This window comes from Desmodus rotundus, chromosome 7 (assembly GCF_022682495.2).
Source record: "Desmodus rotundus isolate HL8 chromosome 7, HLdesRot8A.1, whole genome shotgun sequence".
Lineage (NCBI taxonomy): Eukaryota > Metazoa > Chordata > Mammalia > Chiroptera > Phyllostomidae > Desmodus > Desmodus rotundus.
Genome location: NC_071393.1, coordinates 63,991,562 through 64,008,226, shown reverse-complemented (window position 1 = coordinate 64,008,226; position 16,665 = coordinate 63,991,562). Strand labels below are relative to the sequence as shown.

The following is a 16,665-nucleotide window of genomic DNA, read 5'->3' as shown; positions in this document are numbered from 1 at the left end:
TCCTTGGAGAAATGGTTGATTCTAGGACTGAGACAAGGCATATGCAAGATAAGCCTGGAGCACTTAATAATACTAAAAAAAATGGGTCTATGTTAAATGGACATAGAAGCCAACTGAAAAAATTTCTGTGGTCAAAACTGGAACAATTTGAGCAATAAAATAAAGAAGTATTGAATAATAACCCAAAGTATGAAATAAATATCCATGACTCACTGATATAAATTATTGAACAAATAAATGAGAAAGAATAAACAAATCTTCCATAGTAAAAAATTCTAAGTAATTTATGTAGACACTCCACACTCAAAGAAATGAAGCATAAATTCTCCACACAGGTGTGGGCTGCATGATGCAACTTCCTTTCAAAGAAGATGGTATGGAAAGGGTGAAAAAAAAATAACTTTACAGTGGAGAAACCTGGCAAACATTTCCTCAGCCAGGCGATTATGATCGACAAGAACAGAGATAAGTCATGTTCATAGCATGTCCCCTTGATGTGGTGTGATGAGAAATGGCACTTCACCTCCATGGTTTTGCTCCCCAAAACCCATATCCCCAGACTAATCATGAAGAAATCATCAAAGAAATCCCCACTGAGCAACATTTTACAGAAGTGTCAAGGCTGTCAAAAATGAGAAAAGTCCAAGAAACTGTCATAGCCAAGAGGAGCCTAAGCAGACACAATGATCAAATGTAATGTAGTATTTTAGGTGGGGTCCTGAAACAGAAAAAGGACATTAGGTAAAATCTAAGTAAATCTGACAATGTATGAGCTTTAGTTAATGACAGTGTATCAGTACTAGTTTAATAATATGGAAAATGTAACTTTATAAGGTGTTAATAAGGGTGTAGAACACTATGGGTGCTATCTTCACAACTTTTTTATAAATCCAAAACTCCTTAAAGTAAACAGTTTATTTTAAAAACTTATAAAACTATAGTTTTCATATGACCTAATTTTTGTGGAAAATTATAATTTTACATATAATTTTATGTGTAGCTCTATCGTTACATATACACCAAACAGAGTCTTGAACTGAGCTGCCCAATATATAGCCACTACCTACACATGGATGTTGTACACTTGGATTGTGTCTAGTCAAATTGAGGGGTGCTATAAGTGTAAAATACATACCAGGTTTCAAAGATTTGGTATGAAGAAAAAATGTAAACAATCTTAATATTCTTTATACTGACTATATGTGGAAATGATAGTTTGGATATATTGGGTTACATAAAATATATTTTTAGAATTAACTTTATATATTTATACTTTTTTAATGTAGCTACTAAAACTTTTCAAATTATGTGTGTGGTTCACCTTGTATTTCTATTGATAGCAGTGGTCTAAAAGGATAGACATGAAATATTAATAATAGTTATTTCTGGGTGTAGAATTCAGGGCAAATTTTTTAGCTTTCCTTTTTTTCTAATTTTTTGACATATGCATGTTCCTTGTATAATAAAAAGGTAATAAAAATAAAAAGATGCAAAGAACTATTGCTGTGAAATGTCACAATAAGTGAAAAAAGAATCAAGCAGAAATGTCAAGCTATAGAGTTCTTTCATTAATTAATTATTTATTTGTTCATTTGTGTGTGTGTTTGTATACTAAGTATCCCATGTTCAAGGCACTGGGACAGTTGCTATGAACACAAGCACAAAAAATATAAGCTGTAATTATTTCCTTCAAGGAGTTCGCAGGTTTGTAAAGAAATGCTAGAACACTGTGTGGTCAGGGATATTATGGTGATTCCTATCAAGTCAACTCTCCTCTCCTTCTGCTTTAAGTGATGCTGTTTTTCTGCCTCCAACCTTGTTCTTCTTATCTCTACACTCTGACTGCAATTCATATGCTAATGTAATTACTATGTCTCTAGCCTTGACTTTGCTCAAGACTTAGGTAAACTACCAACTTCCTTTTGGCCAGATGATCCTTGGGCAGTCTAAACTGTATGCTTCTAAAACCTATCATCTCTTCACCTCCCCTACTCCCAGCTCTTCTACCTCTATATTTCTTGTCTTAGTTGATGACACCACCAAGCCTAATTGCTCTGTGTAAAAGGCAAATTTGGTTATTTTACTCCACTTCTCAAAATTTCCTAGACTTTGCAAGACACAGGCCCACATGTGAAGTGCCTTTAGCTACCAATCCAACCTCATCTGACACATCTTGCATAAATACTGACTTTCTAAAAATACCAAATTAATAAACTGGGAAAGTATCACAAGTTATTACCTTTTTCCCTCCATCTCTCCCTGTCCACTTCTCTTAGTTTGGAGTTTCCAGCCTCATTACCACCTCTTCCTTATGGTCCCCTAGCATCTCCTTTCTGAAGATTCCTTGATCTTCCAGGCAAATGTAATGTCTCTTTCCTCTGGTTATCTTTCAACTTTGTACACACCTCCAGAATAGCAATTATCTCTTCACATTATAATGCCTGCTTCCTTTAGAGGACTCTAATTCTTGAAGGCAAGGATTATGTCTCAATCACATTAATATCTCCAGCACAACACAGAATATGACAATAGAAGACTCTTAAGTTTACTGAATATTTCCTATATTACTTCACCTTTCTCACTCTACTGTGGTCACACTTACTCCTAAATAATCTAGACATTCTCTAAATGCCCCAAGCAGGCTTCCACCTCTGGGTCTTTTTATTTGAATATTCATGACCCATATGGCTCTCTTCTATGCAGCTATGTACAGAAGCCTATCATTCAGGTCCCTGCTCAAATGCCACTTTATCAGAAAGGTCTTTCCTTCAATCCTATAAAGATAGTATTCACCTGTATATTCCTTTTTTCTTTACTCCATTTCACATTTTTTCATGACAATCATTAGTAGACCTTAATTACATTAGGTAGTATATTTCTTTTATGTGTATCTACCAGAATATACACACCAAAAAAAGCCCAAGACTTTGTTTAAATTATTCAACAATGAAATAAAGATCTGATGTACATACGTATAAAAATAAATATATAAATAGTCTTTATCTTCTAGACACGACACTGTCTTTCTGAGTTTCATACCCCCTTCATCTGCTTTTATTCAAATCAAGCCATAAATCTGGCACATAAAAGTTTTAAGACACAAAGCTCCAAGACTTGTCAAGTATAATAAGGCTGAATAATCAATAATGTAACTTTAAATGGAGCAACAATTAGCAAACCATATATTAAATTCATTTCAAGAATTTGTTTTATCTTCTAATTCATTTATTCAACAAATATTTATGTCTATCATGAGTTTTTTCTGAAAGTTAAAAGCTGTCTCCTACATTTGTTTCACTGTTTATGTTTAAAAGGTCCTTTCTGACACTTACTTCAATGCATCTTCATAAGCAATTCTTTGAGATAGGCAGGTCTTATGAGGAATGAGTTGGCTACCAGGTTAAGGATCACTGGGTTATGAAAATTTTGAACTAGGAAAGTATTCCATCATTTTATTGTTAAAATAACTATATACAGAAGCCTGTTATCTATTTATTTCAACTCAGAGAGCTATAATACACATATTGTCCACCAGTACCAGTACATTAATTCCCACTTCTGGGATTCCCAGCCTACTCATAGCTTCAGTGCTAATATAAATATTTCACCAAAGGTAAAAACTTTAAGGACAGGCACAATGCCTTCTCTGTTTCTTTCACTTACACTAAGGCTCTCAACATACTATGGTTCTCCATACTTATAATGTAAGAATTTCTCTGTTCAGAAATTATTTGAGACAATTAACTGTAATAGCTAGTCTCCAAAGGTAGCCTTCCAAAGAACCGTGCCTCTCAGTGCTCAGACTCTTGTGCAGTCCCTCCTCTTAGTCTGGGCTGGCTCTGTGACTTGACTGTAACCAGAAGAATGTGCTATAAATGATGCAATGTAACTTATGAGACTTATAGAGAGAAAAAATGATTTTCCATATCAATACCCAAATCAAATGTCAAGAGATTCATTGATCTACTCCCACAATTAAAACACATCTGGAACAGCCATTGCAATTGTATTCACCACCTGATAAGTTCACAATAATCCTTTGTCATTCTTCAAGATCCATCTATCTTCTGCTCAGGCCAAATAGGTGAGTTGAATGAAGATATATGGAAAATCAATAGCCCTGCATGCCTTAAGTCCTTTATGAAGCACTAATCTCTACAGTTTCTCCAGGAATGCAGTATTACTTTGGATTTACTATTTTGTAACATAGAAGCACTTCTAATGTTTACTACTTGTCCTCACTCCACAGATTTGATAGCCAATACAGTGTGTCTCTTTCAATTGGACATTCTAAAACTTGGGAAATAACCATGGGGTGGGTTCAGAGCCCCACTGAATACACTGTGAAATGAACCTGAATCAAAACACCATTAATCATCCATCCTCAATAAACACCTACTCTGATAAGAGGACAAGAGCAGCATTTTGGGTTTCCAAGACAAAATCATTGCAGAGCCAAAGTTTAGAAATTCCCCAAAAGGCTGGTTGTTTTCCTTTCTCCAGTGTACTATTTCCTTGGTAAATGGCTTCAGGTCTTTTGTGGAAAGAGAAAATGGAAAATTTATAACACCAACTTTTGGCCACATAAATATAAATTAGAAAAAAAATGCAGTTCTTTTGGCATGTATAATACCTCATTATTTTGTCCTTGTCCCCATGGGGTCTGCCAGGACTTGAGTCTTATTATAGATATAGAAGCACTAAAAGGTATTGAAAGTGGATCTTAAGGAGTCTCAGTATTTCCCCTCAGGAGAGGTTATCATAAGTTCTTCAACCAAAGAGGGACTAAATTCTTCAGACAGCTTCTGTTGGTGGCAAAGGAACCTGGAGTGGGGGGAAGCTTCAAGGGCCTCAGTTCCATCAGATCTGCCCACATGCTGCCATCTCAATATTCAGGATCCTAACTTTATCACTGTCAGTGTCCTAATTTCAACCGTAAGAGACCTTGAATTAAATTGATGCTGTAATCCAGCAACCCGCAGGACTAGTAATCCAGCTCATCTTCAGGTTTGGTTTTCAGGAATATCAGACTCTACAGCTACAAGAAATAGGATTTCTTTCAGATGAATCACAGAAACCTTCCAATTCCTTGCCTGGACCTTGGGCAGAGAATGTATTGCCCTGAGTTCATTATTTTCTTTCTCCAATTTCCCTATGGCACTTGAAAGCAACCCACAGTCCTTACACTCTTTACTTTCACTACATTGTTTGGTGGCAACATCTACCTGATAACCCAACACCTTTCCTTCTGTAGGCACCCAATGTCAGGAACTGCAAGGGTCCCATTTGCCATCCGTAATGGAGTCACTAATGTCTAGTCAAATCAGAGAATCAATAACAACTTCCCGTCCTTAAGGTTATGTTCTTCTGAATCAATTCCAGGACCAATAATTGTATCACTTAGGGGTCAGCCAGGTGAGCAGAACCATTCTGAATTATACAGAATAAAGGACTGAGGACTTGCTATAGGAAACAGACCTTATGAATGCAGAAGGAGCTGGGGAAGTGGGAGAGGGAGTCCGAAGATCTGAAAATGGTCATTGACCTGCCTGTCTGAAGCAGCAGCACAGAGAGACAAGTTGGAATGTGGAGGAAAATCCTAAACACTTTCAGCCACCAAACTGGAACTGTGAAAAGAAGCTCAGTGAGAGGTGTATGAAAGCTGCTACCTCTGTGAAGCTACCTCTTCTGCAGATCAACAGCCAAGCATCTGGTGATGGACCTGGGGTCACTGTTGGTCAGCAGAGCCAAGAGTCAGAAAGAGTAGCTGGGCATAGAACAGAATAGAGCAACAACAGTGTGGCACCTGCTGGCATCTCTGCATCTATCACTGTACCTGACCAGAGTGACCTTCAATAGGACTCATTACTGCTTCTCTTCTACCTTCTGAAATTTATGCAATTTCATTCTGTGGTCAAGTCTAAAGCAGAACTAACCAAACATGGGAGGCAGTTCTGGGTAAAATAATTATCTGCTTATCCGCTGAAGCAGATTGACCGGCATGATCCAGTTCCCCTAAAGCACTTGTCCTCATCCCAGGTCTCAGAAGCAGCAAATCTGAGCAGAACGAATGTGGAGAGGAGCCTCTGGGCTCTATTGGTAATCTCGTAAGGGCAGCTCAGTCACAATCCTTGGGAGCTTTGGAGGCAGCAGTCGGGGCACTCAGGGAATGTTCCTCTCAAAGAAGAGAATGTCAGTCTGGATTTTCTAGGAGCCCTTTGGGAGACAGTGAAACTGAAATTAACGCTACAGGGTTTGATGAATAGAAGGCTCATTTCTTGTATCAGGCTTGGTTTTCGGAATGGGGGTAAATGCCAAAAAGAGAGTGAACAGAGTCCTCGGGCCTTACTGAATGCATAAATAAGAGAAACATCAAAAGTAGAAAACTTCATTCTGAACTGTTTCTCACAGACAGTGCTGGCCTTTCAATGGCTCAAGCAGGATCTTGTCAAATGAGGGAGGGAAGGAGAAATTGATTCATAATGCAGCTCACTAAAGATGTTTAGATGTTTACCACTTCCTGCACATGACTCCCCAGCTCAAAGTTTCAGCCACTTACCTCAGTGCAGCAGCTACACATGCTCCCCAGTACCTGCCTCCTGTCCCTAAACTTTAGATTCCAGCCACATTCTTAGCCAGTGACTCTGGCCACAGCAATAGAGCCAGAGATCAGAGGGGGGAAAACTATCTGCAGAAGGAAACTCAGAGCTTCCAGCATCACCACAACGACGTTTTTCAGCCCGAATCTGTTACATCTCCTTTGAAAGACAGTTTTCACAGCCTCCAGCGTTAACTACGTTGCTTTTTACATGTAGCAACATGTAGCAACATGTAATGGCTTTTAAACTCTAGGAGCTTAGTACTCTGTTACCAACTATAAAAAATGCAAGTTACACACACACAAAACTTTAGAACTAATAAAACTTTAATGATTTTAAGATAATAAATCATGTTTTAAATCATCCATTTTGAACTGAGTAGATGAAAAATATACATGTGGTTTTGGGTTGCACTTAGCAACTTGATTCTTCTGATTTTGTGCATGTTTTCATCATTGTTATTTTTCCTTTGTTCAAAAATAAATTCATCTTGAATTGTTAATCCATTCACTTGATGGGCCAATCAATTTACTATCCACTAACAGTAAAATATTGAAAGACAAATCTTTAACTTTTAATGAAATATTGTTATTGCAGAACTGAAACAGGGTGCAGCCAAGAGGGGGGCCCAAATAGGGGTTTGTAATGGGGTCCAGAACTCAAGGTGTCCAGGAAATATTAGAAACACATATATAGGATGTCCTAACCCCCACAAGCCTGAGCTGGGGGAAGGGACACATGGAGCAGGGCCATTCAGAGCTGTTTTGTACAGCAACAGCTGTGCAGCTAACATCTGACATGGTCATTTAACATATCTATAACCTTTAACTCATTTCATAGATATGTTAAGTAGCTGTGGCCATGCTTTGAGCCAGGGGGATGGGAGTGACTTCCACCCAAGATGTAACTGGGAAGCAACTCCCCTGGCTGCAGAGCCTGCGAGAGAGCCTGGAGAAGATTGGCTCCATGCCATGGGGCCACACCTGCCCAGACTTACTGTGGCAGCCCAGTAAAGCTGGAAAAATACTGGAACGCTGACAGCTGTGGCCAATTGTGGGAGGAGTCAGAAATGGGGCTGCAGAGGAAGACTGGTGCTGGGATTTAAACCCAGGCGGGGCAGCCATACCTGAGAGAGGACCACGCAGCTTTGGCAGAGAAGGGAGAGAGGACCACACGGTATTTGGGGAGAAGAGAAGGGAGAGAGAACCACGAGGCTTTGGCAGAGTGGGGACCCCGTGGTGGTGACACAGCTGATGGTGCTGGGGAGCCTGAATCACGAACTTCTACTTCTTTTCCTGAGATACAGTACCCCGGACTGGGCAGAGGGGAAAGGAAGGACTGTGTGCATCTGTGGGTATTCTAAAGGACTTTAGTATTTTAATGAAGACATTAAGTCATTACTCTAAGTCTGTGTAACTTTTAAATAAATAATTTCTTTCCTTCTCACCAGTCTCTGGCATTGAGACATCTTTCCTCTGGTGGCAGGCATTGCGAACCTAGCAGGGGTGAGGGGGTGACCCCCAGAGAGAGAAAGAGGGGATCCTTTCCGTAATAAAATATTGTGAACCACCACCCCTTGTCTGTTCTGTAACAGAACCACTACTACCCCTATTACTAATCAACTGTAGCTGAAAGGATTCTACAAAAGGGGAGCACTGCCTGGTGTCACCTGGTGAGTACAGTACTGATCACACACTGAGTTTTACGTGATTACAACATCTCACTTGTGATGATTCCTTGTTCCCACAGTTGTTTTCCCTTCAAATTACCTGACATCATTTGACCTTCATTTAGTGATAATATTACTAAACAAGCAAAGAAGGTCATTGGAGTCTGGTGGCAGAGACTAATCTTCTACAATCAGTATTAAGATAAGCCTCACCATGAGTCAGTTGCATTTTATAAGAAGTAGAAATTCCTTACAATTTTGCATAATTCAAAGCTGATTTTTCCCATGGGGGAAAATGGGAAATTGGTTTACAGAGCATATATATCTACAACTTTGTAGCATATTTCTGTGTAGATGTCACTATTTTCTTAGCATTATCTATGATATTTAGCAAATGCTTGTCTTTAAATCAATGGTAAAACATATGAAGGCAGTTGTCTGGCTTTGTGACACTGAACTGCAGCTAGCATCTGTTTAAAAGTTACATATTTAGCTCAGTGTATTATAGAGTCATCCCAATGCCCCAAGGTTGTGGGTTCAATCCCCAGTCAGGGCACATACAAAAAACAACTAATGAATGCATAAATAAGTGGAACAAAAAAATTGATCCCTCTCTCTCTCTCTCTCTCTCTCTCTCTCTAAGAAATAAATTAATTAAAAAGAATTTTTTAAGTTATGTATTTGAGTATACATTTTTCAGCATGAGCTCTTTTATCAACTCTTAATGGTTATATAAAAATACAAAAAATTTTGAAATTATCTTTAAGTGATTGTAAAAACTAATAGCATAAAAGTAACCAATATCTCTTACAGAAATTCTCATAAAGCAAAAGGTGGATCACAACACACTTCACAAAAATGTCCAGTTATTTTTGTTACAAACTAAAGTGATGCCACCATGTGGCAGAAAAAAAACAATTCACAATTCTTACAGTTCACCAACTGAAATTATGCAAATCTTAATTTGTTTTGTGAGAACCAGAATATTACAAATTTTGCTCACAATATACAAATTATTGATTTTTTTATATCATACCACTTAAATTTTACATAATTTATATTGTCCAACTGTATGTTTTTTAGACTGTCTTTCTATTGAAAACATTGTTTTAAAATTTTTATATATTTATTTATTTTTAGGCAGAGGGGAAGGAGGGAGAAAGAGAAGGAGAGAAACAATGTGTGGTTGCCTCTCATGCATCCCCAACAGGGGACCTGGCCCGAAACCCAGGCATGTGCCCTGACTGGGAATCAAACCAGTGACCCTTTGGTTCATAGGCCGGGGCTCAATCCATTAAGACACACCAGCCAGGGCTAAAAAAAAAAATTTAATTCTCATGAAAACCCATAAAAATCTATAGATATACAGATTCCAAGTATGATCATTATAAAGGATAAATAACTTTTTTAATCCAATTTCAATATAATCTCTGTTGCCACTGTAACTTCCAGACAAGCCTCTGTCCTCCAGTGCTTGATGTCCCCTTCTGCCCGGTCTTGTGTTTAGAAACACAGTTATTATTAGTATTATTTCACTTTTGAATAAAAATGATTCACAAAACTGTTTGTAGCATGCATGGTTGAACAAAAAGGATATAGAGCTTTACTTGAAGTTTAAAACAGTCAAATTCAGAAAAAAAATAAACCCAGAAATAAAGGCAGTTCTAATTTACACAGCAGGCAGCAGATTTTAGGAACTCCTTACTCCGGGGCTGGCACTGTCCTCGGAAAATGCAAGAATTCAATCACTCCGAGTGCCCACAGATACCAGGCGCTCTGCCAGATCTCAAGGATTAGAATGAGGGAAGTTCAAAGTTGAGGAAGACAGGGAGCCATAAACATTCATCTTGGCTTCCTGCCCCCCTAAGAATGGCCAATAAAGAAGAATTGCTTTACCAATAATTTCAGAACAAAATGGAATAATTTGCAGATGTTTCCATAAGCAACCATCCACTGGAACAAATCTGCCAGGTAAACACTGTATGCTCCCTAAAAGCAAAAAGGACAAAACCAGATGACAAAGATGCTCTCTTGTAAAAATAGCCCCTTCCCTGGCAATCAAAACTCACTGTCCTTTCTCCAGCAAGGGAGAGAGTGAGAAGACCCTACTGGCAGGCATAAAATTTGTATTTCAATCAGGACCCTCCCCAACTAATTATGAGATCTTGGCACCCATAAAATGAAGAGCAAACAGAAGGACTTAGTTTTCTAGCTCTCACATCTCTGGATCTGTGAGGGGCTCCCTCCAGGTTGGCCCCTGGAGGCAATGGAGACTTTGGGTTTAGGGAGCCCAGGAGTGTCAGCACTGAATGAGGGCTTAGTTCCTTGGTGTAGAATTTGGAACACTCTGCAAGCACTTGGGCCTATGCAATAATTAGTTGGTCCCTGGGCTGCCTCTTATAACTTTAATATTTACACTCTGACAAAGTGAGCGGTCATTAGTGTTTGAGCCAAGGTAATACCATTCTCTTTATTCATTCCAATGAGCCTATTTTACATGAACAAGAAAAAGCGGAAGACATAGAGGCCCATGGGGTATTTGCCTAGTCAAAATGGATCTCAGATGGAAATAAATTTGAAAAGCACAAGCATAGAACATTGGGAGAATTTGTTCTCACACCTGACCTCCAGAGAGCAAGGTCCAAATCAGTGACTTTCCACAGGCCCTGCCCTGGTTCAGCTGGCAGGTGCCTGCAGCTCCCTTGAGGGCCCCAGTCCACTTATTCTCCAAATACAAGAGCAACAGAGGGCACTGGGAACGATGGTGGGAAAAGACGGGGCAAACAATCGTGGCAAAATCTCTGCCTTTTCTTACCTGTGTTCTCTCTAATTGTGATGAGTGTCCCCAAAATGAAGACTCCCCATGCATGAATTTATGACATCCTCCACTTCATTCCCAGAGAAGCCCCAATTCCACTTAGAATCCATCCAGGGCACAGTCAGGAGAGTAATGTGAGTAGCTCCCTGGATCAGCTCTGATCTTGGAGGACTGGAGACACTTGGTGATGGGTCTGAAGTAAATGTTGTCACTCAGAGGCACCTTCATGTATTTGGGGACTTTGTTTCTTGTGGTACATCCAGTGTCCCATCTGAGGCCTCTGGCTCCTTCTGAAATACAAAACAGGGAACCATCTGGTAAAGCCCAACAAAGGCTTCTGAGGATTAGTTCTGTAAGATCTTACACAAAAGGGAATTCTCCAAAGGACAGTCTGCTAGGCACCTGTGAGCCCTGAGGGTACAGCCCTCCACAGAGCCTGAGGCAGAGGTGAGCACCACCCCCAGGACGAGGGAGAAGTTGATCCTCTGAGGTTGGGGCAATGCCCAGGGGGGAGAGCAGTGCTGTTCCAGTTTGATGTTTTCTCTAACACCAAAAAATGAGCCCAACTTGCCCTTGAAATTTCCCAGAGTTCCTCATTTTAGCTTAGGACTGGTGTACAGGTTAATCACTTATGTGGTAGAATTTGGCACACATACAAAATTCCTCTATTAAAAGAATTATGTCCCTGCTAACAGGCTGTGAGACCTGAAATCATTATCCATTAGTCACACTTTGGAGTCCAGCCATTAAAGGTGCAGATTAAAATGCAAATTTGTTACTTGGAGAAGTAACTTGTAGAGCCCTTATCAACTATTAATGTCCTAGTATTGCCAGAATGTTGGAGTAAAAAGTTTGGGTTAAAATCAACATACCAATAAATGAAGACTTGACTTTATACAGTGTATTTTTAATTTATTAAAGTGGTAGCACTAAAAGGTGTTACTAAAATATAAATAGATTCAAGATCATTTTAGATGAATGAATGCATGTCAGATCCTTGATGATATTCTTCTAATGGAAATTAGTTTGAGGATATGCTTAACCTTTGAGATTCTGGTCAAGAAGAAGGGCTATCTCCCCTGCTGCCCATGTCAGAAGCCACACATCGGGATTCCCCACAGGTCAGAGTCAGTTTGCAATTTGGTGTAAGTGGTGTATATGACAGAGAGCAGAAAGATGTGACGTGACTCCTTACAAGGGCTGTGACCTTGGCCAAGCCACCTAAGCAATGTGAACCTCAATTTCTCCTCTATGAAACTGGAATATAGAAAAGTTATGGTAAAGTTTTTGTTCAGTGATTCTCTGTTAAAGAATCTCTCCCTCTTTCCTCCATTGACAGCCATCAGCACAACAGGGAGAGAAGTAGTCTGCTGGTGCCAAACAAGGACCCTCAGCAGACCTATTGCTGAGTCACTGTTAGCTCTGAATTTGGGACAAATGTGTCATGTCACTCCCATACTTAATTCCTTGATCACCTGTCCACAGGGGCCTGATCACAGTGTCAATGGCATGGTTACTCAGAAGGGATAACCTTGTGGTGCTCTTGCACTAGTCCATATGTCTGTCTGCCTTGCATACAAGAACCATCTTGCTGATTCATCCAGGAAGCTTCCAGGGGGCAGAGTTTCTTTCCATTATTGGATAAGTATGCTGCCCAATGGAGAACCACACTCACATGGGGGCCAAATCATCAGTATCACGATTGTGATGCCATGATATTAAAGGAGATTCCTTACAAGAGAGGCACCTCCCTCTCTCACTGAAGCACTGCCTCCCATGCCCTCTAACAACAAAACTGGACCACCAACACCACCACCACATGGGAATCTAGGTGCAGTGGCCAAGTGACCAACTCCTATTGTCAGCCAGGGTGAACCCAGAGGCCTTCAGAGCCTAGAAGGAAACGTCTCTGTGATCCCCCACAATTTTACACAGGGAAAATCAAACTAACTGATTTTTAACTGTAGCCAGCTTCCAGAAGAATGGTGAATAAATAGCTTTGAATAGTTCCATAGGCTGTCCTCATCTTTTGGACAGAGTTTAAACCTGTCTTCTAACTGTAATCCACTGCACTTCCTACATTCAGTTGTTTTGCCCTTGCCCCAGGTTTAACGCCTGTGGTTTGAATTCTGTCTCACTTTGCTTCACAAACATTAATGTCAATTCTTCTGACTTGTCCCAAAACCAACAGAACCTATATCAGAGGGCAAGCTGAGGCTGAGAAATTTGGGGGTTTCAGCCAACTTTATCACATCTCTCCTCTGAGTGGGTAAAAATCCTTAACCTATCTTGGTCCCCTGTGATTGTGGGGAGACTGGTGCCGAGCAAGCATAGAAACTGGGAAAGTGAATGGAGGTCACTCTGCTGTTGATTTTCCTCACCCAGCTCCAGCCTGTTGGAGGATAAAATGCAGCAGTGGATCTGGCTGTGTGGTTCTCCCACCACCCTCCTCCTTGGGGATTCGGTGCTCTCTGGAGAGAGACTGAGTTAAGGAACTGCGGCAATACTGGCTGGGTCTGACCCTAAGGATGCTGAATGACAGCTGGCAGCTGAGGACTGTAATAGTGACTGCACTGCTCCCTGCAGCCTGCCCAGGGTGCAGTCCCAGGCCCTGGGTCACAGCTCATGCTGGAACACAATCTGAGGGCACTTAGTAGAGGCCCTGGGATCTTAGGAGTGAGCATTAGGGCCAGGATATAGCTGAGGAATCTCCCACCTCCAAACAATCCCTCAGCCCTTTAATAAAGATGGCGGTGGGTAGAGGTGGAAGGAGAACTGGCCTATCCTTTCCTCTTCACTGTATGCATATGCACCGTCAAAATCACTAGAACTTTAGGCCTAGACTCAAATTCTGCCCCTGGCCCTTACTAGCTCTAAAACTTTGGGACAGTTACGTAACCTCCCAGGGCCTCTGGCTCCTCAGATGGGAATATAACACATACCGTGGTCACTTGTAAAAGTGAAATGAGTCCGTGTTGTAGTCAAGTTAAAAGCACACAGTAGGTACTTAATGACAACTAAATTCCCTTCCCCACTTGCTGGCTCACAAGTTTGGGGTTAAACTCATTTAATCCCAGAGAAAGCCTGATGGGGAAAGAGGGAACAGGTGGGGAGTTCATAGGTTGTGGTTCCCATGAATCTGCCTCAGGCAACACGACACCCTGACAACCCCATGCATTTCAACAGAACTTTTCTTGTTTGTAATATTTTCAGAAATGAAGAGAGAAGAACCCAAGGCGTGGAGACTCTGATCTTTAGCTCCACTTTGGTTCTAAAACTAGGGGCTGATAGAGTTTGGAGGGCTGTTTCTTCATGCTGATAGTGTGAATAATACCAAGGTACCCAACCCATCACCAGGACACAGCTGAAGCCCGGGCACCTATGGAACACATGCATTACCTGGTCCTGCTGTTCCCTGGCAGTCCCTGTGTCCAGAATATAAACCCCAAGCAAGAGGGCTGGCAAAGAAACTGGACTCTAGGGTATGTCTGCTACAGCCCTTTATTTTATGTGGTTTCCTAAGACGGGGAAAAAAAAGAAAGATGAGTAAAGTAATGAAAGCTTTGTGACTTTATTTATAACTCAGCTAAACAAATTATACATCCTACACAAACATTCTGAGGATTAAATAAACAATACTGTACATTTTGAACTCTTTTTGATCAAATGCTTTGCTGTTAAAAGTTACATTCCATGATAGTGGCAAGATAGGTGGGAGCGGAGTCCACTTCCCCTCAACACCAGTGAAATACCTAGCTGATCTGAGGAGCAGAGCGAACAGCCTACGGTATTCCAGCTTATATGAAGATCGGAGACCAAAGATAGAGGACATTGAAAGATCTGACGGTAAGAAGAGTGCTTAAGGACAATAAGGTCCCTGGGACCAGCACAGGGACCAGGGCGGCTGAAGCCCCGGCCGGGGTGCAGGGTCTGCTGCAGGATTCTTGGGAGAGAGCCAGGCTGAGCTGTGTGAGCAGCCAAGTACTTGTTTGGACCAGGGGGGCTTGAATAGGAAAAATTTCTCAAAAAGAAAAAGAAAACAGAGGCACTCAGCGGCTAATTAGAGAGCTCTCAGCAGCAGCCGCAGCCTCTGGCGCCCCTCCCCCCTCAGCCCCTGGACTGTGAACGCGGGATAAGCAGCCCTGGCGCTCACCTGAAGCCCGGTTGCCCGCACCCAGATTAGCGGACTGGGGGCCCACACCTGAAACCTCTGGTGGGTGCGCACCGGGAGCAGAGGCTAGCTGCCTCACCCACAGGCCCAAAGCGGCAGACCCGAGGGCCGCGCGACTTAGGCCCAAAGCAGCAGATTGACTGATCAACGGCCTGGATGCCTGCTAGGGACCACACCTACAACTCCTTCCTAATGCCTGCACACAGAGCCCTACAGGGCCTAATGGCTCTCTAGGACGAAGGTAGAACACCCAGTAGAGGGGAGCTGCAGGGCTAGGGGAGACTGTATTCCCCGGAAAGACTCAACCCAGTAGGGGGCTGAACCACCCCATAGCAGCACCGAGAGCCCCTAGCATCTAAGACAGCAAAGAGCAAGACGGTGGAATGTGAGTTGACCCTAATTGGTGCAACTCAAGGACAGCACAGCTGGTGAACTGAAGGCCTAGTGGGGATCAGAAGGACCCTGAGGAACTGGACTGAAGGCTGAACAATAGCGAAGAGTGTGGCTCAGGAATAGAGAAAAGTGAAACCAATCCTTCCAACCACCCCCTCCATTCCACAGACAGGAAGACCAGCAGAACTAACCTGACTGGTTTAAAGCCAGCAGAGGACTTTTTTTTTTCTTTGTGTATTTTCTTTCCTCCTTTCCCCCTGAATTCCTTCTTCTTTTCTGTCCTTCTTTCTTTTTGTTTATTCCTTCTTCCTTCCTTCCTTTCCTTTTCTATTCCCTTTTTCCCTCCTTCGCTTCTTTTTTTTTTTTCTCCCCACCCCCTTTCTCTTTTTCCCACAGGTGAAACACCAAAACCTGGAGTGCTGAAAAGACAAGAGTTAGACCGTGTTACACCCATAAACATCAACTCAAGACCAGTGAGCACAGGAGATTAAGGAGACAGCACCACTGAATCCCATTGGCATTCTACCATAGAAGTTCATACCATAAACCCAGGGAGTCAGAATACACCAATTTGAGAAGCAGAGGCTAACAAGAAGAGTCTCAAAAACAATGGGAAGACAAAGAAACAATCCCCAAATGAAAGGAAAGGAGGAAGCCTCAGAAAGAATGCTAACTGAAAAAGAGGCAAGTCAACTATCAGATACTGAGTTCAAAGCAACGGTTATCAGGAAGCTCACTGAGACCTCTGAGCTCAAAGAGAACTACCAGAAACTACAAGGAAATTACAAAGAACTCACTGCAAACTATATCAACATGAAAAAGGAAATGGAAACTATCAACAAGGGCCAAGAGGAAATGAAGAATACAATTTCTGAATGGAAGAACACAGGAGAAGGAATGAAAAGCAGACTTGATGAAGCAGAGGATCAGATCAGCGAGCTGGAGGACAAAGTAGAAAAAAACACCCAGAAAGAGCAAGAAAAGGAAAAGAGGCTCAGAAAGAATGAAGAGGCAA

General features: G+C 41.5%; 1 protein-coding gene and 1 long non-coding RNA gene across 6 annotated transcripts in view; one reads left to right on the top strand and one right to left on the bottom strand.

The window, feature by feature from the left end:
* LOC112301565 (T cell receptor alpha chain constant) overlaps positions 1-16,665 on the top strand; it is a 537,134-nt gene that overhangs the window by 314,680 nt on the left and 205,789 nt on the right. The window lies entirely within an intron of this gene.
* Positions 9,037-14,606, bottom strand: LOC123479400 (uncharacterized). Its single transcript, XR_006655013.2, has 3 exons — positions 14,486-14,606; positions 11,084-11,376; positions 9,037-10,257 (listed from the first exon to the last, which is right to left on the bottom strand). It is a non-coding gene; the product is annotated as an uncharacterized lncRNA (long non-coding RNA).